Raw genomic sequence first — 25,006 nt, 5'->3', positions numbered from 1 at the left:
ATTTCTCGGCTCTAAAAAATATGCTCCAGGGCACATTTTCCCAATGTGCCTGTGTTGTTAAAAATGGTAGGAAATATCATCAACTCTGACACTATCATTTTAGGAGAGAGTTCTTCACAAGTCATAAACCTTAAATCCTATCTGCAAGGCCAACAAAAAGATTTTATATTGTCATGTAGTGCAAGTTGTTGCATTTAAGCATGTTAACATCGAGCAAGTGCAACATCCACCATGTAAGCAATATAAACAAATATAAAACTAGTGCACACGTCACATGCATAAATCACACCGCATGGATATGACATTAAAAAACCTACTGATTAAAAAAAAAGCCAAATGATATTTGATATATATATATATATATATATATATATATATATATATATATATATATATATATATATATATATATATATATACAGTTGAAGTCAGAGTTATTAGCGCCCCTTTGAATTTTCTTTTCTTTTCTAAATATTTCCCAAATGATGTTTAACAGAGCAAAGAAATTTTCACAGTATGTCTGATAATATTTTATCTTCTGGAGAAAGTCTTATTTGTTTTATTTCGGCAAGAATAAAAGCAGTTTTTAATTTTTAAGCCATTTTAAGGTCAAAATTATTAGCCCCTTTAAGCTATATTTTTTCAGATAGTCTACAGAACAAACCATCATTATACAATTACTTGCCTAATTACCCTAACCTGCCTAGTTAACCTAATTAAGCTACTTAAGCCTTTAAATGTCACTTTAAGCTGTGTAGAAGTGTCTTGAAAAATATCTAGTCAAATATTATTTACTGTCATCATGGCAAAGATAAAATAAATCAGTTATTAGAGATGAGTTATTAAAACTATTATGTTTAGAAATGTGTTGAAAAATTCTGCTCTCCGTTAAACAGAAATTGGGGAAAAAATAAACAGGCAGGCTAACAATTCAGGGGGGCTAATAATTCTGACTTCAACTGTTGTATATATATATATATATATATATATATATATATATATATATATATATATATATATATATATATATAGATTAAACACAGGAATGGAGAAAAGAACATTTGTTTATTATCAGTGTATTATCATCCAGTACTCACTATTTTTTTCTGGCTCATTGAGTTTATCAAGCTCACTCACTTGAGGGTCAAACCCACTCACCTCATACTTTCCCACAATCACTCCATATCTTAAAAAAAACACTGTGCATTTACAGTGAAAGTGCCAAAGAGATAAAAGCACATGTTTTCTGCAGGTGGTTTGTCAAGCCCACTCACCTGTGTGAGGCACTCAGAATTACATAATGTTTTGAGGTTGTCGTGTGGTGTGGCGAGGGAGAAGAGGGTTATAACATAACAAAGACAACACATCTCAAACAATTCATCTTTGGATTTAAAATGAAAAAAAAACTGATTGAATGACTCTTTTTCAGATTTTATACAAAGTATGTATAAAATCTCATTCATATTCATGACGTGTGTCATGTTATTTGCATCTTTCCACTCTATGTGCATCTTTGTATTGATTCTGTACATGTGTTAATAATCAAATTTCAGATTTGGTGTGAAGTCAGCATAAATCAAATGTATTAATATAAAATCACAATTTCTAAATAAACTATTCATGGTTATTTTTTCCATCTTTTCAAGCTTTTCCTCTACTATTAGCTTGTTTAATGCAAGGCAGATTTTGAAATGTAATCGTTAATGAATAGAATGTTTGACCTCCAAAAGCTGCTCTTAAATACAATGAAAAAGAGCTGACTGATGCTGAATATGAAGAGGAGCGCAGACATGATGTTAAAACCATTTAGTTATTCTTTGTCTGCAAGCCGTTTTATTTGTAATAGACAGTGTAATAGAGATGTAAGTTACAGTATAAGAGAAGAGCAGGCAGACAGACAAAACTAGTGGAGGACAGACAGCTCTTGAGTCCTGTTAGGTGTTATTTTTTGCTTTTCTCTGAGTTTTGCCCTTTAGCTGTCAGCGTCTAGCCAAAACCCACTGAGGGAGCGCATGTGTTCACACATCACTGAACTGCACATCTCTCTTCTTCATCACAGGCTCTAGACTGAAAGACATTAACTATTAATGTGGCTGCTGTGGCCACTGCAATGTTTCAGCGATCTGCAGCCGCTCGATCGCTAGTGATCATAACAATTCTTGTTTATCTGAAAAACAATGGTAAAGTCAGGTATTCTGCTTTGAAAATGTATGTTACGTGCTGGAACGTCTGTCTTTGTTTTGGTTGCTTTAACCTGTCCAATGCCAGTTTAGCCAATTATATTTCAGCATCCCGGGTTACCTTGGTGGATAATGCATATTTCATTTATTCGTTCAGAAATGCTCTCGAAGCATGTGTCCATTAATGAAATGCGACCTCCAGTGGACAGTATCAAATCTGAAATACGACGCTGATTCAGAGTTCCACATGAGGATATTAATTAGCAAATACTCTAAATATTATGTAAACATTAGGTGAGCAGGTTACATTGTGTCCTAACAACTATGTGACTAGATTTGCAGTGATAAGCAATTTGGCTGTTTGCACCAGACGAAACACGACAGTTTTTCAGTTTTAAATACAGCCATTCAGAAGCACAGAATAGTGCACTCAGTGCACTCCAACGAAATGGAAAGGTTTATAATCTAATTAATACATATTTAACATCATTAGCTGTAGATGCTGAATCACTAATATGTGTTGGCTTGCTCTGTTTATATACACTATGAACAGCAGCTACGCTAATTATTCTCTTTATTCTCCATTTCCACCTGGGGATACTCTTCCCGAGGCCCTCAGACTATGCAGAGTCACTGATTCGATTCAAGACCAACGACGAGATGATCCCAAGGTTTCCATATCCTGGACCAGGCTGTATCCTGAGCAGCTACTGTGGTGGTCATGGAGGAGTGGAGAACATGAGACTGATTCCTGTGACGCTCCAGGGACAGATGAGTCTTCGCTGCGGCCAGCTTCCAGCCTCCGCCGCTGAGACTGCAGCTCTGCACAAGACGTTTGGCCAGCCGAGAAATTAAAATGGTCGTGCCCAACTGAGTCTGGTTTCTCTCAAGGTTTTTTTTTCTTCACTTTTTCTTTCACAATTAGTGAAGTTTTTTCCCTCTCCGCTGTCGCCACTGGCTTGCATGGTTCGGGATCTGTAGAGCTGCGCATCGTTGGATTTGCTCTTCAGTGTTTGGACTCTCAGTAGTGATTATTAAACCACACTGAACTGAGCTAAATTGAACTGAACTTAAACACTAAAAAGTGAACTACACTGTTCCTATTTACTATGACCTTTTATGCGAAGCTGCTTTGACACAATCTACATTGTAAAAGCGCTATACAGAGAAAGGTGAATTGAATTAAATTGAACTGAGTTTATTTCAAATAGTTTATTTTATTTTCAAGAACTATCTATAAACCTGCTGCTGCTTTCAGTAATATGGCAATAAATGTCATTTGAAATGGCATTCAAACTCACATCATTAGCATCAACACCAAATAAAGCACATGAGGTGTACTTGAGGTGATCATTGTCAGATTTCTGTTGTTCAACTGCAAGAAATAGAAGCTATCTATTCAAGGAGTTGGCTAGAACAAAAACTCCTTTTAATATGGAAATATTTCTTCTATCATGTGCCGTGACTACATAAGATCTAATTGGATAAACTTATTACATTTTTATTCATTTAAATTCAGTTCTTTATAGTATTATATCCTAACTAAATAACTAAGGTCTATTTTCTTACGTAATGATTTCCCTCTAAGAATGAAGTGCAGGTTCTGGCTGATTTTTGGGAATGACTGTGGCTGGTCATGAATCAGGGTTGTGAATGTGACTCTGATGAATATGCTGTGCTTCACCAGAAATGCTTTATGATGCTCATAAACATTGATCCTTTCAGTGTTGTTTTAATGTAGGACACTCAGGAGAGCACTGAACTCTAATCACAGACACACACACAGCGACACACACACACAGGGTCATAATATAAGTTTATGTACTGTTCTGCTGCTGAGAACGAAATGTGAAAGGCACTTACATCAAACTAAAGTGCTTTAGAGTGCTCTTTTTCACTTTTTGGATGAAGGTACAACCATGAAATCATATTATAATATAATACTGTTATATATATGTGAATTAATGTAATGAAATAAGTCATGCTTTGCTAGTTAATAAATGCACGTTTGACACCAAATGGTTGAACTAAGTATTGCACTTCTGTAGCAAAACAAATGCAAGAGCAGGTTGTCAGATTAAGAAGCGAGTCTGACGATCGAGGGTAAGAAGCGAGTCTGACGCTTTAATTTGAGGGTAATGTACTAAACGTTTATTGTTTAGTGGTGTGACAAAAATGCTCTTGTGATTAACCAACGCTTTCTCACGGCAATTCGTAACTTTTTGAATAAGTGGCTAATTCGCTTGAATTTGTTCGATCTAATTTGTACAATTTAGTATGATTTGCTCATCATCAGCCAATGACGGTTGGGTTTATTGACGGGGTTGGATGCCACGCCTAAACTCGTAACTAAACTCATACAAATTCGTATGAATTAGCCACTAAACTGACAAAACATAAAATATTTATGTTATGTTTATTTATGTTTTCTCATGAGATCAGACTAGATTAACCTAGAAAAAGCTGAGGAAATCGTGTTCAGGTCCACAACGTCTGATGTATCTACAAACCCTGTAGTTATACCTAATGTAAACATCATACAGGTAGACAAATATAAATATTTGGGTGTAATAATTGACAATAAAGTTTCATGGAAAGATCATATCGATAGTGTGTGTAACAAGATAAAACTAAGAATCTATTTGTTGCATCGTCTTGGATCTTTTGGAGCATCAAAAAAGATTCTTGAACATTTTTTGTCTGTACTTAGTACTATACTGAGTGTTCTGCAGTATTGTAATTCTATATGGTATATGAGTCTGTCTGAGAGTCTAAAAACAAAGTTGACAAACCAGATTAAAATCTGTTCGAAGGTAGTAGGAAAGTCTCTTGAGAAATTATATGACCTTTCGTATTACAAGAACCTCACAAGGCTGGCAAGGAACATCATTTCGAACCCTAGTCATTTGTTGAATCATGAAGTTATACCATCAAAGTCTAATCGTAGATTTAGAGTCCCTAGTTTTAACAAAGTAAAATTTAAAAAGTCATTTGTACATAAATCAAAAAAACATAAGTTGAATAGAGAGGTTGTTTTGTTGTTTTCTTATTACAAATCCTGTGTTTCTATTTCTAGCGTCCCAGGACAGTGTCCTCAAAGGTGCGTCTCTATGCGACCACAGAGCGTAAACCAGATTGCTCATTCCAGACAACCGAGATTCTCCTTCACAACTCACATATTCACACCCCAAAGCAGTTCAGAGTGAGTTTATTTCTTTCTAAAATACTCTGTGCGTTAATTATCCTGTTTTGCATCAAAGGAAATTATTCCAGAATATTCATTACTGGTTAAATCCTGTTTAATTGAGATACCTGATCTCCGGCTTCCTGTTTCGGGCTCCGTTATTGCAATAGAAGATCTAACTTAATCATGCCCTCTCACAGTTTCCTATTAACCCAATCTCTCCATTGATCTACTGCATGCCAGGAGGTATTGAATAGCAGATGAGCTTAAAATGCTGGTGCGTGCTGCTGCATACGGCTCGGAGATGGACGTTCATGATCTGACTGACGAATCACTAACTGTCTCCTGTCTGACATTTGAAGGGATAATTCAGGTTTCCAGCTGTAGCTGCAGTAAACTGACTGACAAATGGTAATAGTACATTTTGGGTGATTGCAACGATGTTTTAGGTGATTACTATGTTGTTTTTACTGGATACTAGTAGGGGTGTGGACTAGGGATGGGCGATATTTTAGCGTTTTTTCAATATCTACCAGTAAAAATTAATCCCATGATAAAAAAATAAATAAAAATTTAATTATCATATTGATCTGTGCAATGATTTACTATTGCAGTAGATCAAGTGTGATAGTTTTGTGTGTTTACAATCAGAGATTTACTGATTTTTACTTTAATTCACTACATAACACCAGTCAAGTGTTTAAAATAGCTTTGTGTTTAATCTGTCAGTTGATACATATAAATTATCATTAAAATTATAATTATCACAATAAATACCAGAAAGAATAGTGATATAATTTTAAGTCCATATCTTCCATCTCTTTTGTAAAACTACACTGGTCTCATGGTTTGGTTCAATTGCGATAATCATGTCATCAGTTCAATTGCATGTACAGTACCTTCCATGGAGAAACCCGTGGCATCGAATCCGCTTTCAGACATCTGGCCACTATTGAGAATGAAGCTCGGCTGCCCCCTAATGGAATGTATTTCCTGAGTCAGAGAATTTCCCTGAGTACTGCACAACCCAGGCTCATTCTGAAAACATAGTCCCGTGGACGTTTCTGAAGACGGAGGTACGTATTTTTGCAGTTTTTGTTTTCGCGAATCCACGAGAGAACGCTGCGTGCACTTTTTGGTATCTCAAATTTCTGTCGCAAGTGCTGTCGCGCCCGCTGTTCTTGGGTAAACCCACCAGAGGCCACTGTCGACCGATCGTCTGTCTGACTAGCTGAATGACTGGATGACTGACTGGCCGGCCAACCAATCGACAGACCCACCCTCCTCCTTCCCTAAACCCAACCAATTTTATCGATTGACCCACCCACTCACTTACTTTCCTAAAACCTAAACAACGATTAACAAAAGCTATCCAGAAAAAGAAATGCCCTCGTCTGATTTTTACCACATTTTCGGATTTTACCACATTCTCACCCTGTTCATTTTATTTTGTGGATTCTGTTTTTGTCTTACCTGATTTCTGCAACCGCTCTTTCCCAGACTCGAACCCCGTCATCGTCTAACCGGACAAACTGGTTGCAGCGGGAAAGTCCTTCACGCGGGGTAAGCTGTCAGCTGGTAAGCACAAAAAGGAATGGCGTCACACCGCCCCCTAGCGTTCGTTTGAAAAAATGAAATGCAGCCATATGTACACCCGGCTACATAATTTGCTGTCTCCAGAAACATCCGCGCAACTACGTTTTCAGAATGAGCCTGGGTTGGTACTGCGGCTAACCGCAGTTAGTCATGGCATTCTGTTCTCTGAGTTCATCTGTAGATGCAGTCTTGATTATGCAAGCTGAAACTTCAAATCTCGGACTTGTAATGTCAGACAAAATGCTCTCAATTGAGCCAGTGACACTGTGATGGGTGGGGTTAGGGGTGGGGTTAAGTGCACACACTAAAAAACATTGCATGCAGCTCAGCTTGCAACTGCACCAGGTCTGCATCCAAAGAGTTTCGATATCATGATGTATCATCAATTTTAAGTTTTACTTCATGTGTATAGTTTTGGCATTAAAGACAAATACGTATCTTGCCTTTCTTGCCAGTAAAAACTTTTTGCTAGTTTCAGTCTGGTGTGAGATTCATTTTCACGGTCTGTAACTCATATGCATTTGTGGCCATTTGTGAACCGATAGGTGTGCTGGTCTAAAAAGGAGGTGTGTTAAGGTGCATTGCTGATACGTTGCTATTATAAATAGACATTGACCAACTAAATGCTTTTGATTTGTTTTTATTATCTAAAGAGCAAGTCAGTGATATGCGTTTGTGTCTAAAATACACCAACACATTGTTTATTATAACACAGAGGGATGCAAATAAGCACGCAAATATCTTTAAATATTAAAAATTAAAGGATTAAAATGCATTATCTACATGAAAAACCGACCTCCTCCTACACCGCCTTTATCTCAGGGGGCTTTGATCATAATCAGCTCTGTTGTTTATCATTTTTGGTATAGATATGATGGGTTTTCGAGACGTATGCGAGCATTATAATAGGAAGGATGTGTGTTTGGATGTTGGACATGGTGTTATAGCTCAGTTTTTTTAACACACTTTGCCGTTTTTGTTCATTTATTTGCATTTATTATGTTATATTTATTATATTTTGTTAATATCTTTAAAAAGCAAATTTACAAAGTTAGGGCGTCACGGCCATAGTGTATGTGTGTGAATGCAGGTGAGGGTGTTTCCCAGTGTTGGGTTGCGGCTGGAAGGGAATCCACTGCGTAAAACATATGCTGAATAAGTTGGCGGTTCATTCCATTGTGGCTACCCCTGATTAATAAAGGGACTAGGCTGAAAAGAATATGAATGAATGAATTCACAAAGTTAAATAGCCTGGAACTGATGACTTGAGTGGAGTGTGTCGAATACAACCACAATTGTGGCATGTATAGCTGCTGATTATGACTTGGTGTGCAGTGCTATTTTGCATAAGTGGTGTAATTATGATTATAGTACCTGTATTGTTGCTTTTAGACTACGAGTTGGAGTCAGAGTTGCATCGAGTGCATGTTACGGTGTCGCATGTTAATGCACTTAAAACCCGTAGCGCTAGTTAACAGAGATAATTCACACTGCAGCACATGCTAAAAATAGCACTTTAAAAGCTCCATCTAAGACAGGACAGGCTTGTTTTATATGTGAGTGTTAGCAGAGCAGATTTAAAGGGATAGTTCACCTAAAACTGATAAAACATCATTTACTCCAGCCTTCACTTGTCACAAACCAGTTTGAGTTTCTTTTTTTTTCTGTAGAACACAAAATAAGTTACTGTATTTCCAAAAATGTTGGAAACCTGTAATCATTGACTTCTGTAATATTTGTTTTTCCTATGGAAGACAACGGTTACAGGTTTCCAACATTTTTTTCAAATCGCTTCTCTTGTGTTCAACAGAAAAGGAAAACACAGAAACGTTCGCAAACAATTGAGGATGAATAAAAAGTGAGTGCATTTTCATTTTTTCATTCATTTTCTTTTCAGCTTTGTCCCTTTATTAATCTGGAGTCGCCACAGTGGAATGAACCGCCAACTTCTCCAGCATATGTTTTACACAGAGGATGCCCTTCCAGCTGGAACCCATCACTGGAACACATCTATACACACTCACACTCATTCACAAACATACACTTTAGCAATTTAGCTACCCAATTCACCTGTACCACATGTCTTTGGACAGTGGGGGAAATCGGAGCACCCGAAGGAAACCCACACGTACACGGGGAGAACATGCAAACTCCACACAGAAATGCCAACTGACCCAGCCAAGGCTTAAATCAGTGACTTTTTTGCTTTGAGGCGATCGTGCTACCCACTGTGCCACCGTGAAACCTCTTACATTTTTATTTTGGGGAGAATTATCCCTTTAATTTTTTTTTCAGGTATACCAACACAATCTCATTTTTTTGAGATTCTCAAAAACAATCTCATCTCTTTTGTTTGGTATAGTAGCTAATTTGGTTGAATCAGTACGATCTCATTCGTACATTTTAGTACAATTTATTCATACCCCAATGACCATTGGGTTTAGTGGGTTTAGTACAAAAATAGAATTGAGATTGGGCCTTAGTATGGTATATAAGTATAATATAGAATTTCACTCACCTGGGAAAAAGAGACAACTTCAATGGAATTTTTGAGCACAATTAAGTGCAGAGAGCATGGCATATAATCTAACAATTATAGGAAATAATTCCAAAAGGCAATTGACTGTGTAAAGCCACGTAAAACAAAACAAAAATATGTTGTATATGCCGAGTTCAGCGGCTAATCAGCCGGAATCAGCTGAGGTGACGTGATGGCGACCAGCAAGAACTGGTTTTTGGAAGAACTGGTCTGTCACTCAAGTGGCCACACCCTTAATTATGTAGACTTAATATAACTTAATAAAAAGGAAATGGATGAGTTATAAACAAATTCACCCCCCTCACAGATGTTATGAAGGTTAATATTAGCTACATGCACCAAAATCATCTTTTGTACCAGGCTGTAAAGGTGTTTTTATCAGCTGTAATAATGGCCAATTTAGCATTGCAGTCAGTGAACATCTGAAGTTCCTGGAGCCAGCCCCCAAAGGCAAGTCGATGAATTGCAGTTTTAGTTACTTCCGGATTGGCTTCACGAGGAAAAGTGAGAGGTTGTCGCTTGATACGAATTAGTTACTAAACTGAAATAAATGTAAAATATAGAATAATGTAGAAATATAGCATCTACCTTTAAGGCTCAGCTAAAACATATCTTTTCAATCAGTATTTTGCATAATGTTACGTCAACTGCCCTGTGTGTTTGTTTTCTCAATGTGAATGTGTCCACTATGTTAAGCAACCTTGTGTAATGGAAAGGTGCTATATAAATAAAACTTCTTCTTCTTCTTCTTCTTCTTCTTCTTCTTCTTCTAAAATAGGTACATTTCCACGTGAGATCAGATTGGGTGTACACTATAAATATATTTGTAATTGAAGATAAACATCACTATTAAACTGTGTTTTTTTTACACAGAGCATTCTAAATAGCCACAAATAAACTACTTTATTTCTAATTACTTAATCTGCCATATTTCATTAATCTAATTGTAGGCAGTTTATGGTTGCCAGGCAATAAAGCAATTTGCCACCTTAATGCAAATTGTCGTTTATGTGCTGTTATAGATGTGCATCATTTTAATGGATGTGCTGTTTTACAGATGCTTTCAATATGGCAGACTCGATCAGGTTTTACAGCTGGAATTATCCATTTCATTTTTTTCAGTAATTGCAGTTCTCCCTAGAGCCAAGAGAGACTGTTTAGTTTTATTTGTTAGGTTTATTTTCTGAGGGGAAACAATGTGTATCACTTTGGCCATAGATGTACGTGGAAAACCTGACATCATCATGTTCTGTGTGGTTGCTGGGTTTTTCTGAGTTGTATCTAGGATGTTCTAAATTATTGTTAGGATTTTCTGTGTGTTTGCTATGTTGTTTTGGACAGGATTTTTTAAATAGACTGATTTTGTGGTGAGTTTTTCATGCCAAAATGTGTATCACACATGTGGAAAATATATATTCTACAGTGCGGAAAATATGTTTTAAACATGTAATTTTTCTCAGAAAACATATTTCTAAAGGTGCCGTTGTCTTGAAATGTTCCCCGGATGTTGGTAAAAACCAAAGAAATCCTTGTATGCAAATAAAACAAATCAAATTATTTTACAAATGAAGTTATGTGTAATAAAACGAAATGACGCAAAGAAAAAGAATTGAACACATGAAGAAAGGGAGGTGTAGAAAGGCAATGAAAGCCCAGACAGCAGCTGAAATCACTTAGTAGTTCTTCAGCAACCCTCTGCTTTTCATCATTGTAAATTACTATTAGCTGCTTTAGTCCAACATCTTCATTAGCAGGATGATGAAGATGAAACCAGGGTGGACATTTTAGCAAGACAATGATCCAAAACAAAACCAAGAAAACTCTGAAATGCTTTCAGAGAAAGAAAACCAAGCAGTAGAATGGCCAAGCTAATCACCTGACTTGAATCCAATAGAGAATACGAAATAAAGCTCAGACTTGATAAATAAGACCCACAGAATTAAATCTAAATTCCATGTCAACAGCTTCTTTAGAAATATTATTCCCAGGAAACAACATAACGTGTTCAATCCTTATTTTTCCCACTATAAAATATTCTAGTTCTTTTAAATTTATACTTGTTAGAAACAATGTTCGAATAAAAATATAAAAAAAAAAGTGTTAGCAAATTGTAAGTTAGTGCGACCAGTCGGGAAAAAGAGTCTAGGGCCCTGTGTTAGGATTTACTAGGTGGTTACTAGTTTGTACCAAAGTCCCGTTAAGACAAATCATTTCACTTGGCAGCCAACTTTGAAATGCCTCTCGGGCAGTATGCTCAGGCATTCTGTTTGAATGGGGAAACATCAAATTCTCTAAAACTGTTTTCCAAGCTTTCAATTATGTCACATTTGGAATCACCAATAAAATTAAACAACAACCGTCTTATAAGTTTAACTTCTAAATGTTAAAATCAAACAAAACTGACATATTTTCAGGGCACTCGAAAGGAACAAGATCACGACACCAACCTCATTTATGGCCGTTCCACACATTGTCATCCTCTGGATAATGATTGCCTGATCGCGCTGCTCTTAAGTAATCTACAACTTGGTAATGATGGCGAATCTCTTTCAGAAATGACATTAACTCTTTGTTTACACATTTGTGGACATTTGAGTTGTTTCTGTTATGTAATGTGCGTTTGATAGGTCATGTTCATTTCATACAGATTACAAAACCAAAAAACTGTTGTTTTCAAGTGTAGTTGGTTCATGTAAAAGCACAGATTTCAAGCTTTATGTGGATATATTTCTTATGTCTGTGAAGCACGTTTTCAGAATGAGCCTGGGTTCGTTAAATTTCAAGGTTCATTAAAACGTAGCCCTATATACATTTCTAAAGATCACCAAAAACTTCCAAGGAGCTATGGTTTTTTTTTCAGTTTTTGTTTTCACAAATCTGCCAGAGGCTGTTGTGTTTGCTTTTTAGGATCTCAAATTTCTCTTGTGAGTGCCATTCACGCCTGCTCTTCTCGCATAAATCCACCAGAGGGCACTGTTGACTGACTGACTGACTGACTGACCAACCGACCGATACCCCCACCCATCTCCTTCCCTAAACCCTACCGATAGTGTTTTTTAAAGCAAGGATTGACCACCGATTGTCATTATTATAAAGGTGTTATGACAGTCTGACATTAAAATGTTCCCTTTTTTCCTCTTCAACAAGCTGTGTGATACACCGTTTCAGCAAATGAAGTAATACACATTCCAATTTTCTTGGTTTGCCATTTGTTCAAATCTTAAATCCTAATGACAGTATTGGGTTACAGCTCTCTGCACAAACCCCCATCTTCCAACTCATAATGGTACAGACCGGAGCAAAGATAGAGGTGTGGATGTGGAAGTGTTGACACAGGTGGGCTCTGATGTCTCCATCCCTGCTAATAATAGTGGAGATGTTGCCAAGGCTAGAGAAATGGAAGTGCAAATCCATGTTTTATTTATCGTCTTCACCTTTCCCAAATGGTTTCATCAGTCTGGGTTGTAACAGTAATCACTCGAGGGCTGGCGGTCTGTCCTCTCTCTCGTGTATTCATTTCTTCATGTGTGTGCAGAGATGGTTGAGAGGCTCAGGCAGCCTGAAAAAAAACAAACCTGCAGATTTATAGAGGTGGTGTCTCTGTCAGTCACATGAAAATGGTTTGGGTGTTTTTAACATACTGTTTTCTCTCTCTCTCTCTCTCTCTCTCTCTCTCTCTCTCTCTCTCTCTCTCTCTCTCTCTCTCTCTCCTTTTAGAAGCAACATGCGCCTATGTGTTTGGAAGGCTGTAGGCATCTGTGTGAGCTTGATTCACTTTCCTGAACGGCCTGACAGTGCTTTCACAGTTTCACCCCTCACTGCGCACAGGTTCAAAAGTCAAATTCAACACCATCTTCAGCAAAATGCCTCAAATCAACACTATTTTTAACTATCTGACTGAGATGTATGGAGCGAAATTGGTGGAAATATTTCACAAACAAATGGAATTATTGTTCTACAAATCTGTCTGTATGCATTTGTAAGAAACCCTACAGGTATGCAGGTGTATGCACTAGATTCAACCCAGGCTCATTCTGAAAACGTACTGCTATATAAATTTCTGGAGAGTGCCAAATATGTCCCAGGAGCTACATTTTGTTTGCAGTTTTTGTCTTTGCGAATCCACCAAAGGTCGCTGTGTATGCTTTTTAAGATCTCAAATGTATCTCACGAGTACATGCTCTTCTTGCGTAAATCCACCAGCGGCCGCTGTCGACTGACTGACTGACAACCGACTGATAACCCCACACACCCCCTTCCCCAAACCCAACCGATAGTGTTTTCAAAAGCACTGATTGACCCGCCCACCCACTTCCCTAAACCCTAAAACTGTTTTCAAAAGCAATCCAGAAAAAGAAAAGCCCTTGCCTGATTTTTACCACGTTTTTCAGATTTCACCACATTCTAACCCTCTTATTTACTTGTTTATTTCATGTTTTGGATTCTGTTTTTGTCTTACCCACTTTCTGGAACTGTTCTTCACCAAACTCAAACTACATCATTGTAGTCAACTCCTTTCTACCTTTCAAGTCTGCTGTAGTACATGGTGAGCTAACTGGACAAACTGGTAACAGTGGGAAAGCCATCCATACGGAGGTAAGCAGTCAGCTGGTAAGCGCGAAAAGGAACAGTGCCATGCTGTGTTCACACCAGACCCAGTACGCGCGGATAATTTGCACGTAAATAGATACGTGAACATTTTGAGTTTACTTGCTTCCTTTGCGCGTCAAATCTGCTTCAGTCAAATTCACTGAGCAATAGTCATGGATTCGCGTCATGGGCGAGGCTTCTGTCTGCCTGTAGCTTCATTGCTAAATGGCTAACATGGATTTTATTGAGAGAAAAGCTGTGTTTATGTGCTTTAGGAAGGTTGAAAAAACAGCATCGATTCATTTGGAGCCAAGTCTGAGTCCACTAGATCCACTCAGAGGTGCACCCAGCCCTGAGTTCATCAACTCCTCCAGAAACTATACTTGGATGATGGAGGCTTTCAGCGGTGCTTCTGACTGAGCCAAGCCCAGTTAGATAACGTGTTGTTGGTGTCTGCAGGAGGATGTCTCCCTGGGACACCAACAACAGGCTCTATGTCATAATGACGCCCCTACAAGAGAAAGCTGCTGATTGGTTAACGCAGCGCAAATGTCCGCTGAAGTTCAGATTTTCCAACTCGAGCGATTCGCGTGAAGCACGTGATATGCGCGTTAAGCATGTCAATTCCACAAAATGCTCAACTCGTGCCGCTTCATTTGCATGAATCATGTCATTCTCATCGCAGGATGTCTATTCGCGTCTTTGCATTGACTTAACATGTAAATCACTCGCTCTTGACGCTTCTTCCGTGTCTGGTGTGAACTCCACATCATACCGCCCTGTTGCATTTGTTTTGACGACAAAATGCAGCCATACGTACTTCTGGCTACATAAATTGCAATGTCCAGAAATGTAAATAGGGCTGCATTTTCAGAATGAGCCTGTGTTGACTAGATTTGGTTTTTGTTCAAGGCCATAACCACACTAATATGTTTTCATATTTTCCTCTCCGTTTTAGCCTTCCGTCCACACTGAGATGATGTTTTTAGAAAACGAAAATGTATCTTTTCGAAAACACTGTCTAAAGGGCACTTGAAAATGGCATTTGTCGTGTTGCAGTGTGGACTGTGAAAACGGATGCTTTCGATTTTGACGCATTTTAATCATGTGACCAATTCACCTAACATGGTGGACGACATTGTAAAGCAGGTGTTTTGAATGTTGTCTGTTTTTACAGCTTTAATAAAGATTCATTTGTACATGCTCCATATTGCCTCTCTTCATAGGACACAGAACGTTTACGGACAATTTGACGTGATGTTTTCAAGCGATGGAAAGAAAATAAATGGCAGGAGGATATGATGCAGGTAAAATCGTCTTTTGTTTGTGCACATGCACAGTACATGAATGAAAGCATTTTCAGTCATTTTAGTGTTTTAGTGAACACCATGTTCAAATTTATCCGGAGTAGTGTAGACGTAGCCCAAGGGTTAAATGCAGTCACATGCAGATTGACTCGAACCAGCAACCTTCTTGCTGTGAGGTGACAGTGCTAACCACTGAGCCACCATGTTGCCTATTTCTATAACAATAAGTTTATTTGGTAGCACGTTTAGGTTTTTGCTCAAATTGTCTTTTATTTTTGGCAAAGTGCTTTCTGCTTGTTTGTGAGTCGAGGGATTTTTGTTTGCAAAGCAGATCATGTTTGTTTGCATAAAATGCTGGATTTGTTTGTGAAATATTGGCACAAATTTTGCTCCATAAAGATGCCTTTGTTAAACCTCTGTTAAACCTCATCCATAATAATTCTTTTAAAATGAGTAATTCTTTTAATATTAGTAATAAAATTAGTTTAAAAAGATAATTAATGATTAAAGATAAAACATGATGAATATATGTCAGTGTTTTTTCACAACAGAAATATTAAAATTTTTTATAAAAAATTTTAGGGGGTTTTAATATTTTATTTTTATCATCGGCAAAGGACCTTGAGCCAGGATTCAAACTTGGGTCGCCATAAGCACCTCAATGCTATGTATTTGATGATGTGTTTAGGTGCTTTTGTAAGTTTCAAAATAAACTATCCAACACCATTATACAGCATGGTAGAGCCAGGATAAAATTGAAAACTACTCAGACTGTGTTTGTCTAACAGAAAAAAAGACATATACATCAAAGATGGCTTGAGGTTCAATCAATTATGTTGTAATTTTTATGTTGGGGTGAACTATTCCTTTAAATATTTTGGACAAATATAGGCTATATCCAGTAATAACAGATACGTTACTTATTTAATATAATACCATTTTCAGCAATTACTTTACCTTTATCTTTATATCTTTTTACAAGACTTCAATCATGTATTTTTCTTTACCAAATTAGTTATTTTTAAAAATCTGTTTTGAACTACATAGATCCAAAGTGCCGATAAATGTCTGATAACTATTTTAGCTCATAAACAATACCAAAGTGATGTATTGCGCATCTCAGCTAAGTGTCAAATTTACCAAATGGGACAAGTTTATTTATTTATTGGAAAAAGAATAGCCATATTGACACAATAGACAAGATTAATATACAGTGAGTGACCACAAGACAATGTTAAAAACCTTCTACGCGCAAAGGTGAAAGACTTCAATCAGCTCTCGGCTATACAGTAACTTATATTTATACATTTTTATTGTTAAATTTAATATGTATAAATATATTAGAGTTTTTATAGAGGGTGGCAGACAAGAATGCTTGGTATGTATTTTTGTCTTGCAGTGTAAATGTAGAACGCTACAGCATTGTCATTGTAACTGTAAGTTGTTTTGGGGTTTTTTTGTGTGTGTTGTCTTGTTTTGTTTTTGTATCTGAAAAAAGCAAGGCATCCGCATATTTGCCATCACAAAATGAACTAATTAAAGCCTTTTTCGGTTCTCCTTGAACTTAAGATGCACACAAACGTCCAGATGGACACGTAGACGTCAGGTAAAGCCACAGAGGCTCCAGTGAAGCAGGTTTTGGCTTCTCTAAGATGACAGTGGAATGTTTGCCCATGTGTGTAACCGTGTCATTTTCCTGCTTTTCCTGGCCGAGGAGAGGCTACTGCTGTCACCTCCCATGAGTCTTTGCCAGCGCAGTTTTTCACACGCTCTCCCTATGCCATCTCACACACACACACACACACACACACACACACACACACACACACACACACACACACACACACACACACACACACACACACACACACACACATATACACACACACAGAGACACAGACTTGTTTCTATATCTCAGTGGGGACTCTAATAGATGTAAGGATGTTTCCACAATACAAACCGTATATTATATCCCCCTAAACCCACCTCTCACATGAAACAATCTGCATTTTTACATTTTCAAAATGCTTAATTCTGTGTGATTTATAAGCATATGCATCCTTAATTTTGCTCCCCACAGTAAGACAAGTCCCAATGAGTATGTGTGCATTTAGGTTTAAGTCACCACCAGGAAATGAAGCATGCACACACACACACATGCACACAGAGCTTTCCGACCGGTCTAAGTGGAGATGTGTCATCTCCTTCAGTCATTCGTAGCTAAAGTGTATTCCGCCGAGACCAAAGGCTGCTGTGACCATATCGATCACACCTTTTCCTCCAGCCATCCATCCTCTTTCCTGCCAATAGACACACTTCTCTTCAATGCATTATAACGTGTGTGCAATCTCTGCTTATTTCAGATTTTTTTTACATGGTCTTCTTGGTAAATCATATAAGCATGCTTTGTAGGACCTCTGTGTTTGTGTTTACATGCGTGTGCCTGTTTTTGTGGTGTGTGTTTGTGTGTGTGTGTGAGAGAGTCTTCATGTGCATGTGGAGGTGAGCAGATAGCGCAGTCATTCTGCTCTGGTGCCATCTGTGCCCAGTCAGTGTGGTGGCATTTCTCCATGTGCAGCACTCTATACATAGTCATATACAGCACACTAATGCATATTACATAAAGTCAGAAAGGGATCCGCTATTTCTTTATTATCTGTTAAATTCATTTAGGTTATTTTTTCCCCATTAATGTACTCACAGCACCCCATATTGGCATGAAAAACACAATTGTTGAAAAAGAAAAACTGAAATATTACATGGGCCTAAGTATTCAGACCCTTTGCTCAGTATTTAGTAGAAGCACCCTTTTGATCTAATATAGCCATGAGTCTTTTTGGGATTTGGGGATCCTCTGCCATTCCTTCTTACAGATCTTCTCCAGTTCTGTCAGGTCGGATGGTAAACATTGGTGGAGAGCCATTTTTAGGTCTTTCCTGAGATGCTTAATTGGGTTTAAGTCAGGGCTCTGGCTGAGCCAGCCAAGAACAGTCACAGAGTTGTTGTGAAGCCACTCTATTGTCAGACAGATCCGATATGATTAATTTCCGATATGAGTAATGTTCATGAAACATGCGAGGGTTGTTCTGAGCGCAAAAAAAAAAAAAAAAAAAATCAGATGAAGCCAGTTTTACTGTTTTTATCCACGTTTTTCAGTGTTTGGTATGTCCACTTTTTGCAGCACATATTTGATATATTTCCTGAGAACTTTAATACTAGTGTTATTCCATGCCTGACAACAATTACACAAGTAATCTGGCTTCTTATGTGAAGGAACATGATTGTGTGACATTGACAGTGAAACAAGCCTTGTTTTTCATAAGAAAATGCAATGCATTTCCACATGATAGCTCTACTTTATGGATTTTAGAGCATAATGATAACTTTGTAGATATTACATGTGTTTTATGAACCTTATAATGGCTAAATCTAGGTTAGATTTAGTTTGTAATGTCAGATGACTAAAATTCAATGTCTACCCAGCGTCTAAGGACAACGTTATTTTGATGTCCAATAACGACATCAAATGACGTTGATATTTTGTTGATTTAAGGTTGTATTAAAAAGTGACCAAAATCCAACGTTGAGCCAACATCTTAAACCAGCGCCATATTGACGTCAAATACTGACATTTATTCGTCAGGTATGGCAACCAAAATCCAACATCTGATAGATGACATAGTGGTAACGTCCACACAATGTCATGCAGTAACATCATTAGATGTTGATTGATTTTAGGTTGGTTGTTGGACATTGACATCAGCCTGACGTTGGGTTCTGACGTCAACCTGATTTTAATTTCCTAACAAAATGCAACGTCCCCATGACGTTGGGCTACAACTTCAATCTGACATCATGTTGATGTCCTGTGCCTGCTGGTTGTTTAAGGCCATTTCGGTCTTCATTTAGTAAACATCCATAATTTTTTTATCAGTGACACACATTTAAACAGTCTCTGGGTCAATGCGTGTAAAGATTTTGGACATCTTCTTGGGCACTTAATGCATCCAAACAGCTGCAATTATAAATCACCTACAGTATGTCTTGAGGTAGTTCATTATGATGCTATTTATCACTTTACTTCTTCTGTATGTGTGATTTAATTGGACATTAATCACAGGACTGAATTTTCTAATCCCATGGACAAGAAAAAATAAAGTAGTGACTGCAGGTTGAAGGAAAGTAGTGGAGTAAAAGTACAGATACTTCACTTAAAAGGTACTCACGGGTAAGTAAAAGTACACATTTTTAAAATTACTTAATAAATTACAGTTTCTGAGAAAAACTACCCAATTACAGTAGTAGTAGAGTATTTATAATTTGTTACTTTACACCACTGGCCATACCATGGCTTAATAAATAATAAATATAAATTATAAATAAATAACATCATCAGTGTACGGCAACAAATTTCCTTGATGTACCTAGAGAAGAGTCAAGCTTTAAATAAGAAATATATCGCAACTCTTTGGTCATTTTTGAGCGAGATGCTAATGGTCTAATCCAATTCAATGATTTATGCTAAGCTAAGCTAAAAATTTAACTGTTTAACTCTACAGCAGGTGTAAAATGAACCTATTTTCAAAAAGAGTGTTCCTCTAAGAAAACATCATGGGTTATATATATTCTACAGTGCAATGTTAAAAAAAGATTGATCAAAATTTGAGAAATTTTTGAGAAACCTTCCAGTTATTGGTTTTTATCTTAACCTGGTGGGAAAAAAACATTCATTTATTCATTCATTCATTCCTTCATTTTCTTTTCGGCTTAGTCCCTTTATTAATCTGGGGCCGCCACAGCGGAATAAACCGCTAAGTTATCCAGCACATGTTTTATACAGCGGATGCCCTTGCAGCAGCAACCCATCTCTGGGAAACATCCATATACAGTCACTCACACTCATACACTATGGACAATTAAGCCTTCCCAATTCACCTGAACCACATGTCTTTGGACTGTGGGGGAAACCAGAGCACCCAGAGGAAACTAACTATATCGTCGAGTCTAAAACAAACACAGGTACCCTGTATTAGGATTCCAAAGCTAAATCCTTCCAATCTGCATACATCTCCATAATTAGAATGTCAGCTGACTGCATAATTGCTGTGTTTAATGGCATTGTAGACTGAATCGATGCAGACGTGAGGACTCGCTGTCGCTGCTGACCTTTGCGTGCTCCAAGGGACCAAAGTGCCAATGACATTTTAGGGCTGAGCATCTCAGGGGATCTGTGACTGCCAGACCTTCCCTGCTGCTGTTTGCAAGCCAATTTCAGCTGCTCTCCGAAGAATTAGCACGCAACATGTGCACGAATTTAAAGTGTTGAATGTTTATATGAGGATTGATTTATTAGTATATAAGAGCAAGAGATGATTGTTGGTTATTTTGTTGATTAGTTGATACCTGTTTTGACATCATTAGCTGTGTTTTGCCCTCACAGGAAAAATACTATAGTTATTTATACTGTGCTACCAATAGTGTTTTTGAACCATACTATAGTAAAGTGTATTAACTGGTATATATTACTATATTTGCAGCACTTTGTTGATGAATGCTACTGTAGTTTTAACTTATAAACTGTAATGAATACTGTAATATACTTTAGTTTTTACTAAAGTAAACTTTATTTTATTGTAGTATAATATTCACTGCAAATAATTAGTTTACAACCCCACATCAGAAAAAGTTGGGACAGTATGGAAAACACAAATAAAAAAAGAAAGTAGTGATTTCTAAATTTACTTTGACTTGTATTTTATTGCAGACAATACAGCCAACATTACTGAAATACTGATTCATCTGACCACAGTATGTTTCCACTGTGTGATGGTCCATCCCAGACATATGATGGCAAAAGATCCCTTGATAGTGAATGTTTGTCAGTAGGTTTGTTGTTTGCAGATCTGGGGATGTATTTCAGAAAGATCCTAACTTACCTAAAACCATACCCTATCTGTGGGACAGCCATAGTCATTTAAGTTAGGACTGATCTAAGACAAAACATCGAATATTGTGTTTTAAAGAGGAAAAACATTATGCTGGATTCACACCAAATGCAAAGCACTGCATCACTCTTTCCAGTTTACACACGGGATGTCTTTCCCCTCACATAAATTTGTGTTTTTTGTTTGTTTGTTTACTACATATTTTGTTTTTATGTTGTAATGGAATAGACAGTTTCAACCAAGAAAAATAACCAGCTTGTCAGATGAAGAAGAGCTGGAGTCAGAGACTAAATTAACAGAAAAGTTTACTGAAGATAGTTAGATGGCCAGCTTCAACACATTTTTTAGAATAAACACACATTCCAATTTTGGTTTTCAAAAAAGTTGGAACAGTAAAGCTTTTACCACTTTGTAGTGTTGGCATTCCTTTTCACAGCACTTAAAAGACGTATAGGGACTGGAGACACCAAGTGATGAAGTGTTTCAGGTGTAATTTTGTCCCATTCTTCCTGCAAATGGGATCTTCGTTGTGGCATCTTGACAGGTCAGGACTGCAGGTCAGGACTGCAGACTGCCCAGCCAAGTACTTGTATTCTCTGCAGCCAGGACTTTGTAATGTGTGCAGAATGTGGTTTTGCATTGTCTTGTTGAAAAATGCATTGGGGTCCCTAGAAAAGAAGGCAGCATATTGTGCTTTTCAGAATTAATGGTGCCATCACAGAAGTGCAAGTTACCTCTGCCAAGGACACTGACACAAGCCAACACCATGATAGACCCTGGCTTTTGTACTTGTTGCTGGTAACAGCCTGGATGATCCTTTTCTCCTTAAAAAAGTACCTGAAATACTGATTTATCTGACCACAGTACATGTTTCCACTGTGTGATGGTCCATCCCAGATGCCTCCGAGCTCAGAGAAGTCGACAGTGCTTCTGGACACTGTTAACATAGGGCTTCCTTTTGGCACAGTACAGTTTTCACTGCCATTTGTGGATGTAACTATGCATTGTGATACTTGACAAAGGCTTGCCAAAGGCTTGCCAAATTAGTCCTGAGCCTGTGTTGATATCGCTTATAGATGAATGATGATTCATGATGCAGTGCCACCTGAGGGATCGGAGATCAAAGTTGTTCATCTTAGGCTCGCGCCCTTGTCCTTTAAGCACTGAAATTCCTCCAGATTCTTTGAATCATTTAAAGATGTTATGCACTGTTGAAGGTGAAATATCCAAATGTCTTCCTATCTTTTTTTGAGGAAAATTGTTTTTTAACATTTTAATAATTTTCTTAAGTATTTGATGGCAAACTGGTGATCCTCACCCCATCTTTTGCTCCTAAAGGACTAGACCTTTCTTGGATGCTGCTTTTGTACCAAATCATAATTACAGTCACCTGCTTCAAATCACATCATTATTCTTTTTTATATTTTTGGGGAGTTTTTCACCTTTATTTGATAGGACAGTAGAGAGTATTGACAGGAAAGCATGGGGAGCAGAGAGAGGGGAAGGATCGGCATAAGACTGCGAGGCAGAATCAAACTCGGGTCACCGTGAGCACTGGAGTGCATGTGTTGACACGCTAACCACTACCCCACTGGCGCCGACAAATCACCTAATTATTTAACCAGTTTACTTGACTACTAAATAAATTACTAGATTACTAAACTGCTCCTCTACCAACTTTTTTTGGAATGTGTTCAGGTCTGAATGAAAGGAAAGGATGTATATTTTCAAATAAAATTAAGTTGACAAGACATAACATGAAACAATTTGTTCATATTGTCTGCACTGTGATACATGTCAAAGTCAATTTGGAAATCACTACTTTCATTTTTTTTATTTGTGTCTTCCATACTGTCCCAAATTTTGATTTGGGTTTGTATATTACTAGAGCTGCAGCAACTACAGAATCACAACAATATTATAAAAGTATTTTACTAAAGTATGGTACAAAAATCACTATAGTATGAACTATAATTTACTGTACTATGTTTTTTTTTTTGTTTTTTTTTTTTGTGGGTATCCATTTGTATTTAAGGACATTCTGGGATTCTGTATTGAAATGATCAACATACAATTTCAAAATGTGCATTTTTCTATTTAAAGTGGGTTTAATTACTCCCAGAACTGACTCATCAGACTGCAATCTGACATCAGGCATATGATTGCATAAGATCATATGATAGTAAAAGTGTTTGTCAGTAGGTTTGTCGTTTGCCGATCTGGGTATGTGTTTCAGAAAGATCCTAGCTTCAAAATCTTACCCTATTGGTTTGACAACCATGGTAATTTCAGTTAGAACAGCATCTAAACATTGAATATTGTGTTTTAAAGAGGAAAAATGTTATGCTGGGTTTACACCAAATGTAAAGCATCATGACACTCTCCCTAGTTTACTCACAGGATGGTTTTGCCTTCACGTAAATATTTCGCTTGAGTTTTTATTTTCTGCAATTTTTGTTTTTATGTTTAGCTTTGATTTTATTTTTCGGTAAACTTTGCATCAGGACTGAAATTTATTTATTTATTTGTTTTTATATTTTTTAGATTGTGATCAATTGTTTGAACTTGCGTTATAGACACGATTGATCCTAATTCTTAGCTTTTATGGCAAATATGTCACCCACTAACTACTTTGTATTTAGTTTACACATAGTTTCAACAGGCTCATTCTGAAAACGTAGTCCTATATACATTTCTGGAGATCGCGAATTATGTAGACAGAACTACGTATGGCTGCATTCCATCTTTAAAACGAATGCTATGGGGCGATATGATGCCATTCCTTTTTGCACTTATCAGCTGACAGCTTACCTTTATATGGACGGCTTTCCTGCTGTTACCAGTTTGTCCAGTGGCTTGCAGCGAATGTCAGTGGACTTAGTAAGCAGAGAAGAGCTGACCGCAACGATGGGATTTGAGTCTGGTGAGGAACGGTTCCAGAAAACAGGTAAGATAAAAACATATGCCAAAAAATAAAATAAACAAGTAAATAACAGGGTGAGAACGTAGTAAAAATTGAAAATGTGTTTTTTAAAACACTGTCGGTTGGGTTTAGGGAAAAGGGTGAGTGGGGGAGGTGGGGGGGTCGGTCGACAGTGGCCTCTGGTGGATTTACACGAGAATAGCAGGCGCAAATGGCACTCGCGAGAGAAATCTGAGATCTCAAAAAACATACACAGCGGCCTCTGGTGGATTAATGTGAGAACAGCAGGCTCGAATGGCACTCGCGAGAGAAATCTGAGATCTCAAAAACACAGTACACAGTGGCCTCTGGTGAATTTGGGAAAACAAAAACTGCAAAAAAACGTACCTCCTGGGAAGTATTTGGTGCTCTCCAGAAATGTATATAGGGCTACGGTTTGAGAATGAGCCTGGGTTGCTTAATTTCGCATTTTGTGTGAACCCAGCATTAGACAGACTCAGCATTTCTGTGGCTATGGCTAACAGTAAGCTGTGAGATGGAGATTGGCTGGCTGAGCTGTGTAATGAACACTATTGGCTACTTAACAAAAAGGGAGGAGCTACTCATTACTCCAATACATCTTTTTATTTTGACTGAAATTGCATTAAAATCTAACCAAACGGTGCATTATAAGGCACTTCATTCGATCGTATCTGATTTAGGCATTGACCCCCTCATCCGCTCTTAAGAACAGCCTCAGTTC

This window comes from Danio aesculapii, chromosome 25 (assembly GCF_903798145.1).
Source record: "Danio aesculapii chromosome 25, fDanAes4.1, whole genome shotgun sequence".
In the NCBI taxonomy this organism is placed as follows: Eukaryota; Metazoa; Chordata; class Actinopteri; order Cypriniformes; family Danionidae; genus Danio; species Danio aesculapii.
The sequence above is the reverse complement of the archived record's forward strand: the minus strand, read 5'-3'. Positions refer to the sequence as shown.